Here is a 6,000-nt window from a genome sequence, read left to right as displayed (position 1 = left end):
GGAGCCCGATGTGGGACTCGATCCCAGGACGCTGGGATCATGACCCGAGCCGAAGGCAGCTGCTTAACCAACTGAGCCACCCAGGCGTCCCCTACAGCAACTTTCTTAATAGAATGGTGAAATAGTAGTATCGACTAAATGTTTGTATTCACCTAAAATTCATATATTGAAATATTAACTCCACTGTGATGATATTAGGAGAGCCTTTGGGAAGTTATTAGTTCACGAGAGTGGAGACTTCATGATGGAATTAGTATCCTTAGAAGGGATCAACAAGGCTTGAATTCTTTCTCTCTGCTTTCCTCTATAAAGAAGACACAACAAGAAGACAACCTTTTGAAAACCAGTGAAGTGGGCTCTCAGCAGACACTGCTGGCACCTTGATCTTGAATTTCTCATCATCTGAACTATGGGAAAGAAGTGTTTGTTGTTTCAGCTACCCAGTCTCTGGTAATTTGTTATAGCAGCCAGAACCAACTAAGACAAATACCCATTGAAGACTCAGCTATGACACTGGTTAATTGGCAATACCTAGCAAAATTTTGGTTCCCATTCCCTTGATCTTGGACTCTACTGGTCTAGAGAGCTCAGATCCAAAGGCAGGAATGCTTCCACCTAGGGACATAACATTGATTCCACTGAAAACTAAAAGATGAGTCTGGCAACCAGCCATTTTGGGGTCCTCATGCTTCTGAATCAAAAGGCTAAAATAGAGTCACCACTGGGTGGATTGATTGACCCTGATTACCAAGGAGAAACTCGACTACTGTCACTTAATAGAGGTAGGAAAGAGTGTGTCTGGAATACAGGAGACCTCTTGGGTAATCATTTAGTACTCTCATGTCCTGTGATTAAAGCCAATGGAAGACTTCAACAACCCAGAAGAAGCAGGACTGCTAATAACAGACACCTTTCAGGAATGGACCTGGTTCACCCCTTCAGGTGAAATGCTTGCTGAGAGTAAAGCAAACATGAAATGATTTGTGGAAGGAGGTATTTGTAAATGCCAGCTCCAACCACGAGGGTGATTTCAGAAATGAGGACTAATAATTATAAATATTTCTTTATTCTTTATTTTGGTGTGAATACTTTTGTATGGATATACAAATATTTTTTTTGTTTTTTTTCCTCTTTATTATTGCTTCATCTAATAGAAAATGTGTTGATAGTAATTTTCTATCTCATTATTTAAGATACGAAATATCAGGATGAATGAATAGCACCCAAAGACTTTGTGTACTCATCTTGGGAAAATGTTGGTGTGTTTTTGGTTGTGGATAGGTTAGTTGTATCATGTTATGCAGAGATAGAAGTTTGTTACTATCTTTATCAGGAGACTGAATGAATACAGTTTAAGGAGACATTAGATACAGTTTAAGGGTACTAATCTGACAAGGGGTTGACTGTGCTGGCATTTTGATATGTGAATTTGGTTAGGCTACTGTTACCAATTATTCAATCAAGCATTAACCTAGGTGCTGTTATGAAGGGAATTTGCTGATGTAATTAAAGTCTCCAGTCACCCATCCTGGTGGTCTGCCCTATAGACTTTAAATTTGCTTAGTCAGCCCCTACATTGTGTAAGCAATTATATAGCTATATTATTTATATCTATATATATCCAGCTGATTTGCTTCTCTGGGTTACCATTGACAAATACAAAATCATAAAAATCATTTGGAGGTATACTGTTAGTTCTAGTAGCAAATTAAAAGGACCACAAAAGGAACCCCTGGGTGGCTCAGTCCATTAAGCGGCTGCCTTTGGCTCGGATCATGATCCCAGGTCCTGGAATTGAGTCCCACATCAAGCTCCTTGCTTGGCAGGGAGGCTGCTTCTCTCTCCCTCTGCCTGCCATTCTGCCTGCTTGTGTGTTCTCTCTCTCTCTCTGTCAAATAAATAAATAAAATCTTTAAAAAAAATAAAAATCGTGTGACCTGGTGGCTCAGTGGGTTAAGCCTTTGTCTTTGGCTCAGGTCATGATCTCAGGGTCCTGGAATTGAGTCCCTCATCGGCCTCTCTGCTCTGCAGGGGGCCTGCTTCCCTCTCCTCCAGCCAGCCTACTTGTGATCTCTTTCTCTCTTTGTCAAATGAATAAATAAAATCTTAAAAAAAATAAAAATAAAAGGATCACAAAAATATTCAAACTGCTTTCTGTCACATACAATGGTCAGGAATTGAGAAGAATAGTGGTTTTGACCAAACATTTACACTTTGTCTGCCCCTTTTATGCGCAGACATGTAGGTCAGAATATGACTACTAACAAAATCTCCTCCATATAATCAGACTCCGTTAGCTCACCCCTGTAAGTGAAATAATAGGTGAAATAAGTGGAAAATATCCCTTTTCCCATCTCTTTTTTTACCATTTCAAAGTTTTAGGATGTTTGAGGTTAAGAATGGTATACATTTCTAGTAAGGCATGGAATTTCCAGGTAGATACAATAAGTAGAAATTAACCATTCTAAAATGCTAAACAGGGGCGCCTGGGTGGCTCAGTGGGTTAAAGCCTCTGCTTTCAGCTCAGGTCATGATCTCAGGGTCCTCAGATCGAGCCCTGAATCCAGCTCTCTGCTCAGTGGGAAGCCTGCTTCCTCCTCTCTCTCTGCCTGCCTTTCTGCCTACTGGTGATCTCTATCTGTCAAATAAATAAATAAAATCTTTAAAATAAATAAATAAATGAATAAATGAATAAATAAATAAATAAAATGCTAAACATCCCAAAGGCCAAGACTGAGTCTGAAGCCAAATGCAACAAAAGGACAAAGCCAAATGGGTTTTTTAGAATTTCCCATAGCCCCCCTTTGTCATGTGGATTTAATTTAAAACTAAAAAAATCAAACTAAACTTGTCTTTAAAAATTGTTTTAGGGGCGCCTGGGTGGCTCAGTGGATTAAGCCGCTGCCTTCGGCTCAGGTCATGATCTCAGAGTCCTGGGATCGAGCCCCGCATCGGGCTCTCTGCTCAGCAGGGAGCCTGCTTCCCCCTCTGTCTCTGCCTGCCTCTCTGCCTACTTGTGATCTCTCTCTGTCAAATAAAATAAATAAAATCTTTAAAAAAAAAAAAAATAAAAATAAAAAAAAAATAAAAATTGTTTTAAATAGGCATGCTGAACTTAAGATTAATTCATTTAAAAATAAAGTGCATGAACCCTGAAGTACCCCAACTCAAACTGGTCTAGAAGATGTGTTACAAACTCAAAAGTTTACAATAAGATAAGTTTCACATTGGAGATGACTGAAGGAGAGAGAGAGAGAACTATGGGGGACAGTATAGTTGATTCCCTGCTAAAGGAAGAATGAGAACATGCCTTGATTTGCTCGTTAGTTTTCATTTATGTCAATTATGGTGTAATTATCAGTATTGAGCCCCTCTTAAAAGTATCCTGGTTTGAACAATAAATATTTAATTTAATTCCACTGTGTTTTGAAAACAAACTTTTATGATTTTATGTTTTGTGGCATGGAAAATATGCTATCGCAGAGAATGGTGCCTGTGCACTTGAAAAGAATATGTGTATCTTCTGATGTTGTTGGGTGAAGCGTTCTGTAGATATCAGTCAAGTCAAGTTGGTTGATAGTGCTGGGTTTTTTTATTACAATTTTTTATTTTTTATTAACATATCACGTATTATTAGCCCCAGGGGTACAGGTCTGTGAATCGCCAGGTTTACTTACTTCACAGCACTCCCATAGCACATACCTTCCCCAATGTCATTAACCCCACCACCCTCTCCCTACCCCCCTCACCCCACCCCGCTGCAACCCTCAGTGTGTTTTGTGAAATTAAGGATAGTGCTGTTTTTGTCTTCTGCATCCTTGCTGATGTTCTGACAACTTGCTAGTTGTTCTAGCAACTGTTGAGAGTGGAGTATTGACATTTCCAACTATTATTGTTGAGCTATTTCTCCTTTCAATTCTGTCATTTTTTACTTCATGTATTTTGGGGCTCTGTTGTTAAGTACATGTCTGTTTTCAATTTTTACATATGCCTGACGAATTGACTGTTTCATCATTATAAATGTCTCACCTTGACTGGTAATATATTTTGTATTAAAGTTACTTTTTTTGATACTGGTATAATCATTCCAGTGTTTTTTTGATTACTGTATGTATGCATGCTATACATTTTCATCCTTTGCTTTCAACCTGTTTGTGCTTTTGAATCTAAAACCTATTTCTTGTTGACAGCATATAGTTGGGTCTTTAAAAAAAATCCAATTGATGATCTCTGACTTTTGATTAGAGTACTAAATACATTTCTTCTAATGTAATTACTGATGATTAAATTTGTATCTTCTGTTTTGCTACATCCTTTGTCCCGGTGTTTCTTATTTTTCCCTTCCTTTGTATTAGATATTTTCTAGTGCATATCTAAGTGCATATCTAAATATCTAAGAAAGATATTTTCTTAGCCCTCTTAACTCTGCCTTATGGCTTCCACGGTTTCTGAGGAGTTAGCTGTTAAGCTTATGGAGGATCATTTGTACATGAGAAGTTTCTTCTCTTGTTGCTTTTGAGATTCTTCCTATGTTTTTGGCCTTCAACAGCTTGATTAGAATGTGTTCAGGTATAGATCTCTTTATGTTTACTATACTTAGAGTTGCTTGGACCTCTTTGATGTGTAGATTAATGTTTTTAAATCAATTTTAGAAAATTTTGATCATTATTTCTTCAAATATCTTTATCTTTTTCCTCTTCTGGAATTCCCATTATGCACATGTTGGTCCATTTGATGGTGTCCCATAGGTACTTTAAGCTCTGTTCATTTTCTTCATTCTTTTTCTTTCTGTTCCTCAGACATTAATATCTATTAACTGTCTTCAAGTTTGCTAATTCTTTCTTCTGCCTGTTAGAATCGGATACTGAGACCCTCCAGTGAATTTTTCATTTCAGTTATTATTTTTTGAACTACAGAATCTATTTGATTCTTTATAAAAACGATTTCTCCCTGTATTGGTATTACCTATTTGGCGAAATATTGTTGTTCCACTTTTCTTTATAATTTCCTTTTCTTTGAACATATTTATAAAAGCTCATTTAAAGTCCACCTATTAAGTCAAACATCCAGGCACCCTCAGGGTCAATTTCTTTGGATCATTTTGTTTCCTGTATACAGGCTGTACATCCCTGTTTCTTTGCACACCTCCTAATAGTTGTTGAAAACTAAACATACTAGATGTATATTTTAGTCCATTTGGAATCTGATAATCCATCCCATCTCACCACTGTTTGTTGTTATTGTACTTTTTGTTGCTGTTTTTGTTATTGGGAATTCGATTTCTCTTTTGTTTAGTGACTTCCTAGGACCAAGTCAGTAGTGTTTGTATCCCATGTAGTGTGAAGTCTCCATTTGTTTGTTTTAATTCTTGGTTAATTTTTAGTCATGGCCTCTTAGGTGTCATTGATACATCAGCATAGATCTCTCAGCAATTCCTTTACTGAACATGCAAACCGCATTCCAGATCTCCCGGGAATATGTCAGAGGTGTTCCTAGCACACCATGGACGTGTAATTATGTAGATAGATCTTCCTTTTAATTTTTTTTCTGGGCTCCTTCTTGCCCAGCTAATATCACAGCTTTATGAATCCATGATATAGACCTTCCCTGACTACTACTGGTTTCTACTGTTATCAGCTACACCCTGGGAATAAAGTTTTCTCATGAAGCTACAAGTCAGGTCAAATAGTGACAAAGCCCTAGGGGCAGGGTTTTTTGTTTGTTTGTTTGTTTGTTTTGTTTTGTTTTGTTTTGTTTTGTTTTGTTTTTGGTGATGTTCCAAATCACATTAGCCCCCTCTGGTGGCAGCAAGGCTCTGGTCTTCACATTATCATTCTAAAGAGTTGATAGAAAGATGGGAATTAACTCTAACTTAAAATCCATAGACTTCTCTGTTTCAAATTAGGTTCAGTAATTTTTCTTCAATAAGTACTTTTAATTTGTTGTATGCCTTTGGTTAAATTTCCAGAGTTCTGGAATGATTGTTTTTGATAATCTTGC

The sequence above is a fragment of the Mustela lutreola genome, chromosome 7, assembly GCF_030435805.1.
Source record: "Mustela lutreola isolate mMusLut2 chromosome 7, mMusLut2.pri, whole genome shotgun sequence".
In the NCBI taxonomy this organism is placed as follows: domain Eukaryota; kingdom Metazoa; phylum Chordata; class Mammalia; order Carnivora; family Mustelidae; genus Mustela; species Mustela lutreola.
This window is presented reverse-complemented; position numbering follows the sequence as displayed.